Source organism: Colletes latitarsis, chromosome 1 (assembly GCF_051014445.1).
Source record: "Colletes latitarsis isolate SP2378_abdomen chromosome 1, iyColLati1, whole genome shotgun sequence".
Lineage (NCBI taxonomy): Eukaryota > Metazoa > Arthropoda > Insecta > Hymenoptera > Colletidae > Colletes > Colletes latitarsis.
This window is the reverse complement of record NC_135134.1, coordinates 55916619-55936396: the sequence shown is the minus strand read 5'-3', so window position 1 is coordinate 55936396 and position 19778 is coordinate 55916619. Positions and strand designations below refer to the sequence as shown.

Sequence of the window (19778 nt, the reverse complement as noted above, 5' to 3'; positions counted from 1 at the left end):
CGGAGAAAACGTATTCCGCGGCTAGGAGTGTGGTTAAAACATCAACGATGTCGAGCGGATGTTTGACGAAAACGACGCTGCTTCTTGTAAGCTTAGCCTCCGGTAGGCTGTTCACCGACGAAACGAGTAAATTGTTGCTCCCGGTACTACCGCGGTTAATTAATATTTGCCAGTCGCGTTTAACCCTCGAGTGGCGATTCACAGGACGACATTGAATGGCAGTTTATAAATGATACGACGACGAGCCCCGGGCCTGGAAAAAGGAATAAAGGATTTTTCACGAACGAGAGAACGATTTCTTTGCTGTTAATTAATCGAACCCAAGTTGGATAACAAAGTGGCCCGTTTTTCGAGCTCTCCCGGTGGTTTTGACACTTCGTGAAGAATGTGACTTTTCCGCCCCCGCTATTGTACCCACTTTTGACACCTCGCGATGGTTTTTAACCCTGCGTGAAAAATCGCTCGGAATTATCTTCGCGAGGACAGTTGGGGTCGCGCTATCTTCCCCTTTTCATCATTTATTAAAGCCAACTTTTTGGGGTAGCGAGACGCTCTCTGCGTTATGAAATATATTTTTAACATTGTACTTTTTTCGTTTCAACATCATTGTTATAGAATTCGAATCGAGACGAAATTTCTTTATTTTGATTCTTGACTTTTCAAATACTTTAAAAAGGTACAATATTTGTAATGGATTTAATTGGCCTGGATTCCATAAAATAATTAATAATCATCGAAGTAGCTTCGAGGGTCCGTCGTAGAATTCGAGGAGTCTTGTAACGTGTGTTCTCTATTCTGGTACGGTAACAAGAAATTAACAAAAACCCGTGTCTTTTATTTTGTACATGTAGGCGTGTCTGTGTCTCTCTCTCTCTCTCTGTGTGTGTGTGTGTGTGTGTATTTTTTTTACCGACCTATATTCGTCGAGAACATGCCTTTCATCAGTCGTTGCGTGGTTCCAGCGATGCCAACGAGCGTCGCGAATTTATAGCGCATTTTCGTGCTACACGATGCTCATCCGCGTTCGCAAACCAACTGCGAGCATCTCTGAATACCGTGTATTAAGGACAGCAACGAGGCCTAGGTTAGTGATCCGTGTGCGTCTTCTTTGCTACATCAAGTCATTTCTTTCAGAACTACTATTTTTATCGACTCGTCGATTATTAGTCCACCCATTGCCAGTATCTTGATACAACGAACACCTAAAAGAGCCTAACGGTCACTTTGATTCCCAGTAATAATTGCACTGCAATGTCGCAAAGACGTCTGGTTCCGAATTAAAAGTTGAATCGGAGATTTGAATACGGGTTTCACAAAATTAACGTGCAACGGTTTGTTATTACACACCTAAATCCTCGTCTGGTTTCTTGCTCTTCTCATTTGCGTCTATAATCCTCCAAGAACGTCTTTGGTGGAGTAACTTGAACTTGCGATATACCAATTCCTGGAATTGAAACTAATTCAAATATTCTACGGAATTACGCGAACTCGAGTCTGGTAACTTTCTAGTCTCTTGGAAACTTTGCATTTAATATATTAATATATTCCTAAACGAGGGACTGCCGTACTAACAAAAAAAATTGATGCTGAATAGACTTGTGCAACAAAATGATCAGCTCGCGATTCGATTTATAGCCAACGAATACACACGCGAAATTGTTTCCATCGTGGAAAGGCAAATAAGCTATAAAATACGAAAGTGGGACAAGCGAGTTATAATATTGAAACATCAACGGATAAATCGGAGTTATTGACGGCCTCGAAACGCGCTGTGAGGAAATTAAAAAACACGATTAAAAGCAACTGACATGGTTCAAAGCGATAATGATAGACTAGGAGGCAATGTGAAACGAAATTTCTCTGTTTGCTCTCAAACGACGCCTGGACGCGTGCGACTCCGTTCCTTGAATATCTAGTCTAGAACGTGATGAGAGAAAAATTAGTACGAACGCATGTTGCGTGAATTGTACTCTTTGAATTACAATTTTACAATAGAGATAGATTTCATACGTGTTTGTCCTTTAACTGTAACATGTACAATATATTTTAATCTAACAAAAGGTAGCGGACATTTTTTAGCTAGTAAGAGTCAACGTACTACTTTGTACATCCTGTATACCAGGTCGGAAAATTCCATTACATCCGGGACATATTTTGTAGCAGCTTCTCGTAAACTCAAAGAACTTATGCTTCAAGGCGTTCATTCTTTATCATGTTTCCAGGAATCCACTTTTTCCCTGAAATGCTCCTCCGGAACTTTTCATCGCGATTTCCTACAGAGCGACTCCCAGGTTATTAGAAATCGTAATTTTGACTATCAAAATTCGTCCCCACCACGGTTACCTTTTGCAGTCCATAGGTTATTGAATAAAATATTTTGAAAATTATGAATAGAACTAACGCGAGCGTGGGCGTGTACGTGTACGATCTATACCGTGGCTACCTGGGTTTTCTGATTGGAAACCGTCAGATTTTTGTCCCTCGGGGCACGTAAATTCTACTGTTTGCGCTACAGAAATCGATAACGTTCACGGTTTGCGACGGAAAATGCACAATGGGTCCCGAATTATTCACACGGTACTTGCTCTTTTCCAGTAACCGTAGCCGTCGAATAAACGCGTCCAATATTCGTTTTGTCGCCATTAAATCTGTGGAATATTTCATAAAGGGGCGAGTGACGAATAGTGAACATCCTAGCAACTTTGATCATACTTCATAAATATTCTTTAATAATAGAAGAATAAATATCAGATCAGAAGTCTCGAAGAACTAGCTACTAATGTTTAAAGATTGTGCCAAGCAGCGTGCTCTATATATTTTCAAAGTTTCGAAATGGGGATCATCATCCCTTGTAAGAAGACTCTTGTATCTACAAAATACGAGACCTAATCTCACCCTTATCGTTTTAAAACTACCCTAACGCGGCGTTTATTTTCACGGACTCGAGATCGTCGCTCGAAAGCTGGAACCTCTGCCCCTTCACCGTTCGATGTTTCCCTAATTTATGATTACCTAATTTAATTGGACGTAGTAAACGCATATGTACTCTCGTCATTAGTTTTCATCGAGGATGATGCAGTTACATCTGGGCGCACTTGGCGTTCATCCTGGTGCACGTACCACATTCGTCCAACCGTGTACCCGCTCCCCGTGGCCCGTTTCGTTGAATGACCGCGCCAAAAAGGGATAACGGAGAGCTTGGCAAACGAACCGCACCGCGGCGTTATTATAACCATCGCGCATAATTACGAGCGGCATCGAGAGTATTGGGGGGTCCGGTACGGGGGGCGGAGGCGTCGGGATATCGCGCGTGTGCTCGCGTTATCGAGCAATCGCGCGCATTGACGGGGATGGGCCAGCACCGGTTCCCATCTCGACTCAATGGGACACCGGAACCCGCCGGAGCGTGAAAATGCTCGCGGTATTTGCCCGGGTGCGAATCACTCGGCCGGAGTGGGCGCACGGGAAAAATCCCGCCGCCTGATGTACCGAGTTATTGTGCTTTGCCCGGCCAATCTCGGTCAACTTCACCGGTGACTGAGTGATTCCCGCCTGCATGCACGGTTTATCGACGTTTGTTTCCGTTTTCCGCCGGGGGGAGAGGGGAGGGGGGGGGAGGGCAACCAATTCGCTCGACAGCCCCAACCCCACCACCCCCAACCACCCTTTTCCGTGCTTTTTTACGACGTTTGCGTCGCCCTTGCGCGTGCCCTCGCGTATCTCGACTGGACAGTTGCCTCGACCAGTCTGTTAAATTTACAGTAAAGTGACCAGACCTCTTGAATTATACGAGATTGTCCCCGGGTACATGCTATTCGGCTCGCATTGAAGATCGTCGCGAAACGTATCCTGAATCGAACGGCAACGCGTTTGGCGTTCCGGATGCAAAAGGGAAGCGTTGTCGTGCAAAAATTTGAGATTGGCGGCAGGGAAACGGCGAATGTAGGGCAAGAGACGTTCATCCAAGACCGTCTGATATTTTTGGGAATCCAGTCGAGCGTCGATAAAAGCCAACGACGTCTCGTCGAATGCGGAAAGAGCAACCCGAGTCGTGGCCGAAGTGCCGCTTTGAAAAGTAACGCGCTCCGGTGCGCCGTTAACGCCAATAGTTCACCGATCCATTTAACCCCCTCTAAATTTAATTTGTTTTCATCCGAACGAACAACCTAAAAGTTAAACAATAAATTACACGCCTCTAATCGAGGTTTAACTTTACAAATATCGGTGGTGGTTCGGTCATCGTTTGCGTCTTCTGCAAGCGGCCATCGTCGTTGGCTTTTATCGACACTCGATTGGATTCTCGAAAATATCGGACGCTCTTGGACGAACGTGCCCTATATTCGCGATTTTATGACCGTCAATCTCAAATTTATGCACGATAACGCGTCCCTCCATGCATTCGAGAGCGCCAAACAATAGCTGAGAAAGGAAACAGTGGATACGTTAGCGCGGCTATCGAGCTCTCTAGACTTCAATCTTACAGAAAATTTATAGAACCTGTTGGTAATAGAAAGCTATCGTTTTATGATTTTCTATAAGCTGATTTCATTTATACATCGTCTCTTGTTCAGGATGAAATTGGTGCGTGACGCGTGTAAAACGTTAAATTCCAGGGGAAACAGACGCAGAGAAATGGCCACCTAACAGGTTCCTGAGGACGGTGCACTGGCGGTGGCGCGTGCCCCGTTAATTACGCGTTAAACTACCTGCTTTACGAGATTTGGTTACGAGAACGGACAGCCCCACCGAGAGTAGGACTCGTAAAATGTAACGGGGACTACTATTCACCGAATCAGCCCGAGATATATGCAAAATCGTTATCCGCATTATCGTGTCGTGAAATAATGATTTTTGGCTCGCACCAGTGAGTTTGGTAGTTTATTGGTCAATGTACCGTGCGTCAGATACTCCAAAATCATGTTTCACGGAACAAAACGTCTACTATCGTTTGTAAGTATAATTGCGTTTCGTACAAGAGAACCGACTCATGGACGAGCCAGTCTTACCAGCAATGAATTAACGTTCGAGCTGCTTTTAATTCTTGCGTGCGTAATTCGTTCAACGATCGGACGTTTCGATCCTAACTTATTTACGACTTGATCCGGTTAGAAGACAACCGACACGCTGGCTCGTCAAAAGTTCGCGCGTTGCCCGTTGCGAAAGCCAGAAATGTTCAATAAAAGCTGACAAATGAGTGCGTGGTGGCGGAAACAGACGCGACCGTGCTTGTAAATTAATGGACGCGTCCAGCACGAAATTCGAGCGCGCGAAATACGTGCCATCGACGTGGTTTAATTAACGACCAGATCTTTACGCGATCAATTTTTGATATTTTCGCGGTAAATACACATAATTATCATACGCCGGCGGTGCACCGTTTAATAATGCTCGTCGTTATTCGCGTCGGTCGAATGGCGAATATAAACGAAGAACACCAGAAATCCATTTGTCGACAAAAATAATTCACCGATTTCGGCGATAACTACGCGCACGGAAAATATTCTCTAATATATTTATACGATAAGTAATGCTTTTCATTCTCTTATACGGTATTTTCTGTAAACTAGATTGAATATTTTCCTACGCGCAGTTCTGAATAATTTTTATCGATGAATTCTGGCTCTCCGTCGATTTGAAACTTGGAAAACCGTGCCAGATTTCGTGTGGTCGATAATCGTCGAAAGTTTCATAGGTTTCCCGTAACACTTTACTATTTATGTCGGTCGCTAAATCATAAGGCCTTCCACTGGCAGAACTGTCCTAACTCTCTAAACGCTTTTCCGCGTTGAGTATCGCGTCTCTGCTCCCTACGACCATTCGTCTCTTCTCCGACTCCCCCGCAACTTGTTCGAACCTCAGTTCCTGATGCTTAATCCCCGTTGAAATTGCAGACTAGTCACATCTCGTTTGATGTTTAATGAAAAATTGAACTTTACCCCACGATTCGCGTAAACATCGTTCCATATTTTAGGCGAAATTATCCGTCTCTAATAAAAATGACACGCTAAACTTGCTTGAATATACCTAAAACATGATTATTAATTTTTCTATAGTAATAACATTCAACCCCTTGTAAATCAAGTTCTTCTTTGATAGAGAAAAAGGAAACTCCCATCGAGCTTTTGGTCCATCCTGTATACTAAAACATTTATACGGAAGTACGAGGGAATAAATTCTGAAATTTGTCTTGAAATGACTTTGGAGTACTTTGTACTTTACGCGTCGTTGGATTCGTTTCTGCGCGAAGCATAAATTCCGACGTCGGAACTGTGTACTTTAGCATAAGATCACAGAGATGATCTTTAATTAAAATCACGGCAACTACCCGAGACGAAGCTTGCGTTAATCGTACATTTTTATTCTACGGAACAGAGTAATTTTGTTTCAGAACATTCTTTTTCAATAAACATTAGTTCCGCGGAGAATTACTTAGTGAGATTAAACTAGTGCGTTCTCTGTACTTCCTGCGGTATATAGTTAACGAAAGAGCATTAATACTGGTTCAAAACTGCGCATATGCCAGTGTAGGCGCACTAAAAGCGTTACGGTGTACAGAAATCTAGAATCATTTCAATCCATGGCGGAACATTTAGTTTCAATCCTACCACGACTGACCCGACACTTATTTCTCGACCTTAAAATCGTGGTATCGTGAAACGGTAGTGCACGTAAAACAGAAAACACAGAGGAATATACAATTAGAAATTGAGGCTAGAGAAATTAATTGAACGATACAAGGGATGTTTTTCTTTAATTCTCATAGATTACAAGGCTCCCCAACCCTCCAGCGTTGCAACCCTTAGTTTGTAAACACCGAAAGAAACTTATTTAATCCCTCGCATAGCTTGTGCACGTTACATAAAATTATTCAAACTCACAATTGTATATTCGAGGGCGAGCGTTACGGGGGTAAGCGAAACAGTTTAGGGTGACAGTAAAATGGTGAGACCGCTTCCTGTTCCGAAAGCAGGGCGACCCAGGAAAGGAAACAAAATATTTTCAGCCCTGGGTGATATTTCACGACCGGTTGACGTCGACCTTGACGTCACACTCCACCGCTCGTATATCATTATCCTTGTCTCATTTAAGCCGAATTAGTGACGAGCGAATTCACGCGAATCGTTCCGTATTCTCGCCACGTTAAATTTCACGTAATATCGCGCTTATTTTCGTCGTTCCCGCGCGATCCACGACACGCCACGGCCGATAAGCGACCTTATCCACGGCGTCGTTCGATTAACCTCGGCCGATTAATCGCGAAGGAAAAGGGAAAAAGGAATTAAGTCACCTTTCTTATCGAGCACCGTGGATGATCGGACCATTGAGTACCGGTTCGAACGGGCGCCATCGAAACCTATCGTTTAGAATCAATATCCAGTCCAACCGATGGCTGTTTATCGCGGCGAACGAAACGACCAATAAATTCACGGATTGCTAGCCAGAACGTTCGTCTTTAAACGATCCAACTATTATTTAAAAAAATTTAAATATTTTATCGTTAAATTCCCAAAGTCATCGTCATCCGCTCCATTTAGAGCAACGGTAACGCGAAGCATGTTCTGCTCTCCTCGGTTATGCAATCGCCTGTGGTCCAATTTCGATTTTGAGAACTTCCATTGCTTGCAACAATCCGGAATAACCATCGTTAAATAGGATTACGGTTAAATAAGTTGCCAGTGGAACCGCTGGAGCTTCGCTCGATGTAGTTTCGGTGGCAAATTTCCAAATGAGAAGTTCCCGTTATTATTAACCTCCCTAAACATTTGCTTAACAGCTCTTTCTTACTCGAGTATCCATAAACGCGACGGCGGCGATTACATTGTCCAGATTATCGCAATGCTCGTACCGACTTACAACCCCTTGAAATAAATGGAATAAAATAGTCGCGTTGGGTCTCGCGCGTAATCAGGCGAACGTAGATCTGAATCTAGCATCGACACGCGAAACGAAGACGATAATTCCGCGGACTGTTTGTTTCCCGGCGACGGAGACAGGCGCGCGACGTTTTAACTGCACGCGGCCCGTAAACCTTGGCTTATCTGGAATTTATAGTAAAGCGGGTCGTTTCTTCGGGTCGGCCAGGAACTTCGGTCTGTACAACCATTAAAGCCCGACGCTAGGTAATGCTTGCTTTCCTCGGGATGCGCCGCGAGGCAGCGGCTTCTCTCTGCTGGCTACGAAGAAGGGAAACCGGTTGATGTCGCGAAGAGGAAATACGACGCTACGTCTCGCTTCCTCGACCGCATTCTGACTCTTTCCAACCCTCTCTGGCAGCCCGTTCCACGCGCCCGGAACGCTTCGAACCCCGCCCGGGAAATAGGTTACGCTAGTCAAACAGAGAATTGCTGATCAGCGACGATCTTTAAGTCGGGGTTAAACCCGGGACGAGGATAAAAGAGATGACGCCGTCACCGCGACTTATTGTTAGTAATTAGAGAAAATATTATCGCTTATACAATTGTGATGGTGCATACGAGGGGAACGAATAGTTGCTTCAGAGGGGTGGACATTGTGGAAACTTGCGAAACAATAGTGTGGTATTGTTTCCCGAATCCCGGTGTGACGACGTAATAGTCATTTCCTCGAGTCCCTGACGCTAAAACGATTCTTCGAAAGAAGCTCGCGAGCATGGAAATCGTTAAAGCCAGACCACATTTCATCTAAAACGTAATTGAAACGTAAACAGAACTGAACCCTCGTTCAAGCAAATGGAAACAGAGATGGAATTTGGAGCAAGAAAGAACGCGTAACTGGGACGTTGACGCTTCCGTGACACCCTTCCCGTACGCCATTGTCTCTGTTTCGATCGAGGATGACGTCTGGTGACGTCGATTCTGTAGTCGTCAGCGTGTGAGTTTATCTGCCCGAACCGGTCGTTGGTATCAATCGTGTCCGTGGAAACGACAAACGTGTTAGAAAATTATTTATATTCTCAAATAAATTATTTCGTAAATAAAATCCTCCAACTGTGGTGGCAACAGGGTTAGGGAAGTTATTATTCAATATCAGAAGCGATCTGCCGGATAGATAGCCAAAAATCCACGAGAGCGAGTTGCCTCCAACGATCATGGTTTGTCGATGAGAGTTACACGATTGACAGTATTGAAAGCCTTTTGGAAGTCTATGTAGATAGTATCGACGCGTTTTATGCGTTCGATTGAATCGAAATGTGGCGATTTTAGAGCACAAAATTTGTTAAAATTGAACGCAAGTAAAAAATTATAGACCAACTTCACTTTGCCAGATAAAGGTCACTTCAACATTTTGAGTCGTTATCGAATCACCTCGTATATTACTGCTATCTTGATCACCTTGAAAGACACAAGTCTGTTGTAAGTAGATCTTGACACTTTAAGCTTTGGTGTCGAGAAAAGCAGCTTAAATTCGATGTACTTCGTAATACCTCGAGTAGTGCAAGAAAATGCGGCTGAAACTTCCGACAATGATCGAATTTTACGCAATTATCATACGCAGCACATCTCCACTGCCCATATTATGTATCTTTTCGATGATTTTAATTAAGGAAATTAGACAAAATTTGATATCAAATTCTGGTTAGTTTCCGATGTAAATAGGAAATATATGTATAGGAATAGATAAAAGGAGAGAATCTTCAGTTTTAAAACAGTCTAATAACGCGTATTAAAAATAGTTAAACTTTAGACGCGTGCAGTTCCGAAGCTACTAGTGTTGTATTCATTATTAAGCTACTGTTAGAAGCGGTAAACCTTCCCCTTTAAAATGGCTTTTGGTTTTTGTCGATCCGACTTTCCGTTTTCGAGATATCGTAATTTATGTAAATGTGTAATTTTTCTAATTCGACTATCGCTGTCTCCGTCTGATGCGTCGCGCAGGACCTCTCTGTTTCGTACGTGACTCGCGACCGAGTGGCCCAGTGACCTACATACTTTCAATGCGCGCGTGCGATCAACGGCCTTGACAAGGCCGTAGCGAAAAAGTAAACAATCTTCGGACCCTTGTATTTCCGGAACTAGCCACCGCATCGACGCGAAACTAAAATCGCTATATCTCCGGAACTAATTGAGCTATCGGCTCGTACAAACGCTCATTTTAAAGGGCATTTCATCCCCTATCTAATGAGCATATAAGCTATTATATTTTATGCTGTCTTCTATGTTTATTTTCACATTTACTTTGACGCTACACACCCAATGTAGTTTTAGCAATTCCTACTGATCGTACGACTAGTGTACGATAAAACTGGACCATAAATTGTTTATTTAATTGAAAATTAATTTAAATTTAAATACAGGATGTTTGCGTTATTACTAGCCAGTACTTTTTCTTAAATAATTGTTTTCTCTAGAACTAACTACGGTATCGACATGGAACAAAATTCGTAAAAGAGAAAAAGGAAGACTGATCATTTGTCGGGTCATGATAGGATTGGGTATACATGAAGGGACGGTATGTTTAGTGTTAGAATGTTGTTCGTCGATGGACCTGGTAATGAGGAGCCGAGGACTCGATCCGTAAACGATGTCAGGATAAAAATTTCCCCAACATCCGGCCTGTGGATACAGGAGCACCCACTCTCCGTAATTGGGAGCGATTTGCATGCTGCAGATTTCGAATGCAACCGGCTTGGATCGATGTCCGCCACGAGGACGGGCAAGCGCGGCGATCTTAAGGTCGCGTGCAAGCTTCTCCGAGCCTCCCGGCACAATTTACATGCTCCTCTAAATAAACACAAAGTGAAACGCGATTTTCATAACGCTGCAGATGGTACTCGCGCCGGAGGATTTTGTCGCGACGAGTATTTCGCTCGCTCAAATAGATATGCATTACCGCCAGGGAAACGAATTACCCCGTTTTTGCATTGCATACAGAGGTCTTCCTTTATCTTGTTCTCGGGTTTTAATAGCGTCCTCTCGAGACGGGCCTTTTGACGGAAAACATGTCGGAACTTCCGGCTGAAGGACGGCTAATTATGTCGATGCCTTTGACGGCTCGATAGTCGTCTGTCCATCTGGAAGATATTCAGCATAGTTTACAGAAGTTGCATCTTAAATAGAGGAGTTCTATCGTGTTTGACGCCTGTGTAAGGAGACCCCTGGATTGTATCGACGACGATTTGTTTTAATTTGAAGTAGTCGATTTCTGCACAGCTTCCTCAGCGTTCTAAGAAATTGCTAAAATGGAACTAAAGTTGTTCGAGTAAACTACTGTGCGATGATTACAAAAGTGGTGTAAGTTATTTAATTTTTTTTTAGATAGCAAAACTTGTTTGCAAACGATACCAGACTGCAACTTATATTGTAATATTTCAGTTTATTTGGTTGGCGCTAAATCGATAAAATCACGTATACGGGAGATAATAATTCATAAATACTTTTTATAGCTCTAATGAATCTTATGAAGTACACAGGGTTTTTAATAATAAACGACAATGTACATGATTATAAATACAATGTAAACACTGTTTGTTATACAGATTAAAAGTTAATGCATAGTGGAACAAAATGAATCTCCACAGTTTGCGTTGAATAATTGATATATCCTCCATTATTTGTCCAATTTTTTAGTCTCGTTCGCGTAAAATCATACTTGGAATGAAAATATCGAATGCCTGCATTTTGGGCTTTATTTTTCCATACAAAATACAAAACAAATGCTCTCGTTACGATACTTGAAATTATTCGATTGGCACTAAATCAATGAAACGTATAAGGGAAGGGATTATGATAAAGCTACTCCATTTACGAATAATAATTCGTGTAATTCTCATTATTATCTCTCAATTTTCGTTGTTTCACATCCCAAGGAAAATATCGAAACCCTGTATTTCGCATATCACGTTTCGAAATTGTGTTCCCTTTTTGAAACATTCGGGCTCCATGGAAACATGCTCAAGGCACAAACGAAAGAACGTTCCATCGCCAATTATTAATATTCGTTTCCATATTCTCTATCGATACCTGACAACGTGCCGTACACGCTGTGTCAAACGAACTAGGCTGACCAAACAAAAGAAACAACGAGGGAACGAACTCGCGGGGCAAACAATAGAGATACATGATGCAAACAGAAACATAAATGCGCACGAACTCGCTGACAGACACCGTACACTCCGGAGTCGAAGGATCGAAACGAATTTAAACAATCCCATGGAACACAAAATGGCCCCGATAATTAATAATGCAGTGCTGTGCGGTTTGCGGCGTAGCGACATCAGTATGTAATAACGCGATCGAGATTGTTTAGCAACTGTACCAAGAAATTAATTGTTGACCGATCCCGTAATCAGCAACTCTGTATTTACGTCCAACGGGTGATCTATGCTTTAATCACAAACGCTATTAGTTCATTGCGATCCAGCGGTGCAGTGTGTCGCTATATATTTGGTCAGCTGGCTCACGGTATACAATTGGAATCCATTTGGTCCTGGATCAGGGAAGAAGGCTCACCGAACTCCTTATTTGCTGGAGCCAGAACAGGGAACCGAGTATGCTCAAAGTCCAAGTATAGTCCGGGCCAAAATATAGCGAGGTCGAAAACTAAACTCTTGAGGGTTGGGACCGACTACTGCTGTGGCACTTAGGGCCGTACATGACATATTGCTTGAGGGTGTCTTTCTGAATGTTTTTCTGTGCCAAAATACGCGTAGTTTGCTTTTTTTAACATTAAAATCGTCCAATCCGTTCAGAAATTATGACGTTTTAAAGATTCGCATGAAATTTATGGTAAGCATTTCTGTGCTATACGTACGTTAACCCCTTCACGATCGAATTTATCTAAAAATATTTCGTTTACCATAATATTCAGTCCTGCACAATATTTTCCTAATATCAGACATTTAAGTAGGTCACCCCGTATAGTTGAAACGTAGAAGTAGACCGAGCATCACATGCAATCCACGTCCTCATCGATAGCTAGCACATGCTGCCACACTTGACATCAATATTAGACAACGCTTATCTCGATAACGGATAGAAGTAGACCGATAGCGTACGCGAACTTTTTGATTCGAAATTACACCCCCAAACATGCTGAAAAATTGCTTTCTATCTCACAGGATTACACGCGGCACAACGCACCGTAGAACCCTATAGCGATCTGTGTCGACGAAACGCAAAAATGACAAACAATACCATATACACGACAATTACCTCTTGTCAGAGAGAAAAAGATTCAAAAAATAGGAAAATTGCGATAACAATTCGCGCGTGCAAACGACGCGTCACAAAGTGGTCAATTTGATTCAATAAAGCGAACCGTCCCTATATTTTTGTCGTCGGTGGATCGATGGCAACCTTTTTCAATCGTTTAAAAAATACGCCAAGACGGTAACATTTGTTTTTTATTTGACTACATCGACTGTAAAGATCGTGGTAAAGAAACCGGTCTCCAGGAGCGAAGATGCATCGAATTCCACGCTTGTTCCTGGGGATTTTGGAAATCGCGTCCACATCGTCGTCGTATGTCCATCGGGGTGCGGATGTAGCGATAAAGCCATCTATAAATCCGCGACGCGGTGCTCGCTGGAGGATGTGTGGGGTTTGAGACAAGCGGGAACGATATGGCGAAGGGTTGGCCAGGGAGAGATCGCGGGAACGGGACGTAGAAACGTGGAAAAGGGGTCGTGAGTAAAGGGGTTGGTGTTGGTGCGAGAGAACCGGCAGGAGAAGAGAAAAAGAGGGAGAAACGGAGAACTGGGGCACAGTGCTATCGATGCATTCGGGTGAAACCGGTGCTCCCTTCCTCATCCTCTTCCTTTTCCTCTTGGTCGTCCTCGTTCGTCGTTCCATTCCGCCCTTTTGAGGGGGGAGGGTGGTTGGAACCACCCTCCCGCGGCGAACCGTTTTCGGAACTACAGGTCCCTGGCTATAAACGCCTATGACTGGTGCAGCAATAATCCTGCATCTGCCGGACCACCTCTTATTATACATACGTACACTTATGATCGAAGCTTACGTTTGCATATCAGAGAGACAGAAGCCCCGTCGACGGTTCAGCGACTTTTTTGTTTGCCCCCCTATCCATGAACGATTGTCCGACCGTCTCTAGCTTCGAGCATAATCGATTTTGCCAAGCGACCCGCCTGCCAGAGAATAGGTTCCGCCTAGGACGCCGTGGTAAGATCCTTTTGCCATCGTTCGGGAAATTCGATGCTTTTTCAACTCAGTTCCGTTCCACCGACGCGAGCTACTTCCCCGTGCTCTGTCTCTGTCTTTGAGCTAGGAATGTTTAAATTAAAATTGTTTGATCGGTACGCTACGCGCCCAGCAGCCGTAACACGCCCGGTGATCCTCGGTCGCGATCGCTCTTCCCGCGGAAATTTCCTTTCCATTTGTTTTATTTAACGATCTTGCTTGCCAAATAAAAACAGAGTCTCGCTCGTCTTGTAACGCGGGTTCGACGTAACCAGGGTGCAGAGTTGAAATTTCCTCTAATGCGATATTTTTAGGACAACACTTAGATAGAACGAATTTTTTACACTAATTAAAGTTACTGACTCCTCTAACCGAAAATGGAATTCGTCGAATATTAGCGTTCTTCTTGAGAAAAATTCGATCCAGTGGATTTTTCACTTGCTAACGCGTACTTATCATAGCGATTTGCCAAGAACTCCTTTAAAACGAGAACTTAGCGTACTCTCGTATTTACTCGTTCTCCGCGAAGAGTCGTAGTAAACTCGGTCGGTTTGCCACTTTCGACACTTTTCGAGGAACGAAGCACATATACACAGAGCGTCGAGCATTTCTTCTTTTTCTTTTTCTGCTGAAATTCATATTTTCGCGCTAACAACTGCTATCTCTTTCGCAATCCAGCGAAACGAATACTGGCCTCGCGGCCGTAAATTCTTCAACGCTTGGAATTATAACGTTACATCGTCGACAATGTAATTCATTCTCCCGACTGTTCAACATATTTCCTATTCAGGGGAAAATACGTACGAATATTATATTACGGCACTTTACAAACTGTCACATGTGCGATCACTCGACTAAATAATACATAGTGTAGGATATTCCCAAAGAAGATTACTTCAACGAGGCCAACAAATGTTCGTAGATCCGTACTGTTGAAGAAGGTATCTTTAAACGTCTTATAATAATCACACATTAGCCTTTTATTAAATACATCGTTTGCGCGAAAAACGGCTATTAATCTCGTTTGATCGTGGAAGCGTAAGTTAATACGTCGCATTAAAGGGGTCGAAATTAATTTCATTTCGTAAGGAAAAAGTTGTCGCGTTCATTTTGATTACCACTCTGAAACGTCTTGAAAGAGGACTGCATTGTTTCTTCAATCACATTGCTGTTGCACAGAGAAGACCGTCGCTAGAACGGGTGTGGGGGCCAGCTAACAAGCTCTTTAATCTTCACGGAATCCTGAATAAATAACTGAAGCAAAATTCGTTAGTCGCATTAAAAACGCCGTTATTGCTTGTTTCCCCCGGCTGCGACCCAACGCGAACACAAAGACGGGATTCGTTTTCTTTTCTTCCGGCGTAGCCGCTATTCTTTCGCGTTCTCCTCCGCGGGCCTGGCGAACAATCATTCTTCTTCCTCCTATGCCATGGGTCGCGGGACTCGAATCGTGTATCCCCTTCAGGCTCCTCCAAAACCGTTCCACGAGGATTACGCTCCTGAATACGCCACGGTTTGCCATCCAAATCACCTTACTTCGGATATTTAGCGCCGTTGTGCTCGACGATTTCTCCGTCGGTGGATTCTTTCCTTTGAATCTGAAACGTGTAATTTCACTATTCGATTATAACGCGTTGACTGACATACCAACCCCCTCGAATTGCTCACGAAAGCGAGACTTTGTTTTTAGATAATTAAACATTCAAGAGTCCTATCTAGATTTATTACTTTTAAACTCCACCTATATGTATAATTGTTGGTCCCCGGGGATTCAGGCCAGCCAGAACATTCGGCAGGCGCTTAAAAACGTATTGATGAACGGTCCTCGGCGTCGCGGGGTCGCATTCACGCGTTTCACCGGTCAGGAAATGTTTCACATTTTAGCCAAAGTGTAAACAACGACGGAGGATGACGGGGCGCATCTGGACGCGTGTTTGGACCGTCCGGTGCTTCAGCGTTCAAGTCATAAGTCACCCATTCAGAGCTCTCGATACCGTCCAAACAACAGCGCGCGATGCTGAATTTCAATCTCGGAGCTTTCCGAAAGCTCCCTTGACTTGCAGGCTTAATTCTCCGTATATCGGAAAATGAGACCGTTAAGCATCCGAGGGTTTGATATTCCGCTGCATTTTGGAACCGCGAATAGTAGGTCAAACCTTATTCCCCGGTTGCAAACGTGCATCACCAATTAAAAGTTCGATAACACTCATTGGTCGTTCGCGTTTCGCGGGCTAATTTCGAAATTGGAGCGTGGAATACTCGACCGCGTCTTAACTTCAGTATAGGGAATCGAAGAAAGGGTTTTAGGGAAGTTCAAAGTTTAATTATCGAATAAATTATATTGGCTATTAGGGGAGTTCGTTTGATGATGAATTAATTCTTGGTCGTGGCTCGTGGTCGTGGTAAATTTGCGTGTTCGAAAAATATTAAAATTTCTGCAACGTTTAGGTCCGGGTTAAAGGTATTTATGAAAACAGAAATTAATGAGACGCTTTTTCAACAATTGTGAAACTCATTATATCGTGCGTTGTTTTTACGGGAACATTTTAAAGCTTGAATTTAGTAATCCTTGTAAAACAATGAATAGAAAATTTAATGATGTATCGCTAAACGCGTGCAATTAATTTTAAATAATAATATCAATGGATTTTAATTATCGAATAGAAAACGTGGATTCCCTCGACTCGGTTTGACAAAATGAGGATCTTTGGTGGTAAGAGATTCCATTAAATGTTCTGTAAAGCTATATTGAAAGTTATTTTCTTCGCTTTGGCTAGATATAATCGTATTGCAGAGGTTCCAATGTCTCCTGTAATCATTCCTGTAACTTTAATACTTCTTTTCAGGGGAGTGTTCGATAATTCTGTTCTTTAAAGTTTGCAGAAAACTTTTCCAATGTCCACATTGTTTTCTTTCGTCGTAATGAACCACAGATAAGGTTTCGCTGTAATTAAAAAAATCAAAGAGAATTCTTGTCGTCCCTTGTAGGTGCTAGTCGGAGGTTGTATCGATTTATCGATACGTCGATGGCTCCTATTGGATTCGAAAAGACGCGGTAGTACGTCATCGACCGCGAAAGTGCTAACAGAAGTCAGCAATGTCGGACATCGCTGACCGCCTCCGACCTAAATGAAAAGTTCATCGTTCACACCGACGGTCGACACCACGAACGGAGTCGACCATCATCGAAACTTCGTCGAGCATTTCGGAAACCATCGCAGAGCATTGTTCCGTATTTACTGTCCATCCGTGTGCAGCCGTTGGAAGAAACTTCGCGGCAAAACCGAGGGCTATCTCGTCGCTCCCGTTCGCCGTTCGTTCCCTCCGTCCCAATTAACGACTAAATCGCTCTACAAATTTGATCGTCGCGATAATTTTTCGCGGCGCGTTCCCGGCCCCGGCCGAGAAATTGTTATCGCGGCCTCCGGAGGGTCGCCGAGCCAAGAAATCCTCGTCGCCGGGGTCCAATTTAATTTTATGTTTATTTCATTGTGAGCGAGAGCACCGAGACGGTAAAAAAGGGATAACGGAGAGGGAAAATCGGCGGGAAAACGATAACCACGGTAACGCGAAATGAAACCGAGCGTAAATGTATGAGAAGAGATCTCCCGGCGTCCTTGTTACCGGCGCGTCGCTGTAATTGCGTTGAAACTTCATTTGGCGCGCGGGATCGCACCCCCGCGTACCGCGCCAATGACTCGCGGCCGTGTAAACTCGCTTTAAGTAGTCGAATAACAGCCGCTTGTCTCGTTAATTGTAACGTTGTCAAGCTACCAGCGGGGGGCAACGGCGATCCCCTAACAAACAACCATTCTCTGCCTTCGTGAATATTATGTGTCTCGGTATCCTTCGAAACAGGGGGTTGAAAACAGTTATGATATCGGTCTCGGGTCTTGAGACGGTTATGAGGAACTTTTGTTCCGAGTGGCTGTTACGTAAAACCGATATTTTCAACGGTTTCGGTTTCGGTTCTGAAGAAACGATATTATATTGGTTCTCAAGCAGTTACATATCGCGGGTGAGCGTAGAAAGATTATTTGTCCTTTACCATCCAATCTACGTTAATTCTATGAAAAATAATATTACCAAATGACTAAAAATATACACGTACGGTTAATTTACCCTCTGAAAATATAATTTAATGAAGTTTGTCGACGTACAATGTGTCGGTGTAATTGGATTAAAGTTCGTTTGGCTCGCGGGATCATCCCCACCTCGCGCGGACGTCGCTGTAAACGTACGTAAAGTACTCGAGTAACAGCCACTTGTCTCGTTAATTGTAATGTTGTCGGGTTACAGAGAGTAAGGGTAATCTAGTGACACACGAGCGCCTCGTCTACCCTTGCGAGTGGTATCCGTGCTTCTAAATTCGGTATTTTAGAAGTTCAGTTATAAATTAAGCGATTCTCTCTTTCCATAATATTGAAATATTAAATTTTCTACAAATCGATTCGAGAGACCGATTATCAAGAAAGTCTAATCGTTCGACAGGGATATTTTCGAGCGCGATTACAACCGGCGCGCCGCTGTAATTGGGCCGAAAGTTCATTTGGCGCGCGGGATCATCCCCTAGCGTTGGCGCGCGCGCGTGAACGACTCGTGGCCGTGTAAATGCGCGTTAAGTAGTGGAATAACAGCCGCTCGTCTCGTTAATTGTAATGTTGTCGGGTTACGGGGGAGGTACGTGCGATCCTGTGACAAACAAGCGCTTTGTCGCGCCCCATTAAACTCATCCGCGGATATTGAGCGCGTTTAAGCCCTAATCGGGATACGCGAACTTCGCCAAATGCCCCCAACCCCCCCTCCACTCGGCCCCAATTCGCGTTCTGCGCGGTTTTATAGAGGCGGCCGACCCTCCTCCATCGAAATCGCTCGTTTCGCCCGAAAATTGTCCGTTTCTTCGTCGCGCGGAATAATGATTACACCGAGACGAACGATAGAGTGGACGATCCATTCCAGGATCTAAAGGGTGGGAAAGCCCAGTCGTGGAATTAACTGTCCTCCGTTGACACCTTACCCGATGGGATACGTGGAAATACGGCTTGCGTATACATTGTGTGTCGACGTACAGTAGTCTCTCGTTATAAGGGATAATTTTTACCCGGTTCGATGAAATATAGCGTTGAGAATGCTCTATTTTTCAATCTTCGTTTATCAATCTTATAACCAAGAATCCATTCTCGATTCGCGTTGATTTACTTCTTCCTCGAGCAGACAATTCGCAATCTCGGTGATTTCGAGATATACATAGACACAGAAATCGCAGCACGTTCTATTCTGGGAAATTCATTAAATCATCCTTTGCGCGGCGCGTGGTCGATGTTGAGGAAACGAGGATTCTGAATTTCGCGATCCCGAGACTTCGCCCCGTAAACAGAGTTTCTCGGTATGTTACCACCGAGATTCAGGGTAGAACCGCAGTAGATTTAGACTACCGTCTTGAGGTAGTAGTTCAGATCTATGGCGTCTAACTGGTGATGCACCAAAGCGAATATTTCCCGCGAAATCCTTCGTTGAGCGCGATACTGTTCTTCCGGTTAGAAAATCCTCCGCGGAAAATAAAGTCACCGGTTGTTGACCGGAGTTAGAAGAGGGATGAAAACGAGATCAACGGATATATTTGCAGCAGAATTAAATTTCTGAATGTTACAACAGGGCAATCTC

At 43.7% G+C, this 19778-nt stretch overlaps 1 protein-coding gene across 10 annotated transcripts in view; it reads left to right on the top strand.

Annotated features, from left to right (window-relative positions):
- The window catches only part of Ten-a (Teneurin-a transmembrane protein), a 594721-nt gene that overhangs the window by 131658 nt on the left and 443285 nt on the right, over window positions 1–19778 (top strand). The window lies entirely within an intron of this gene.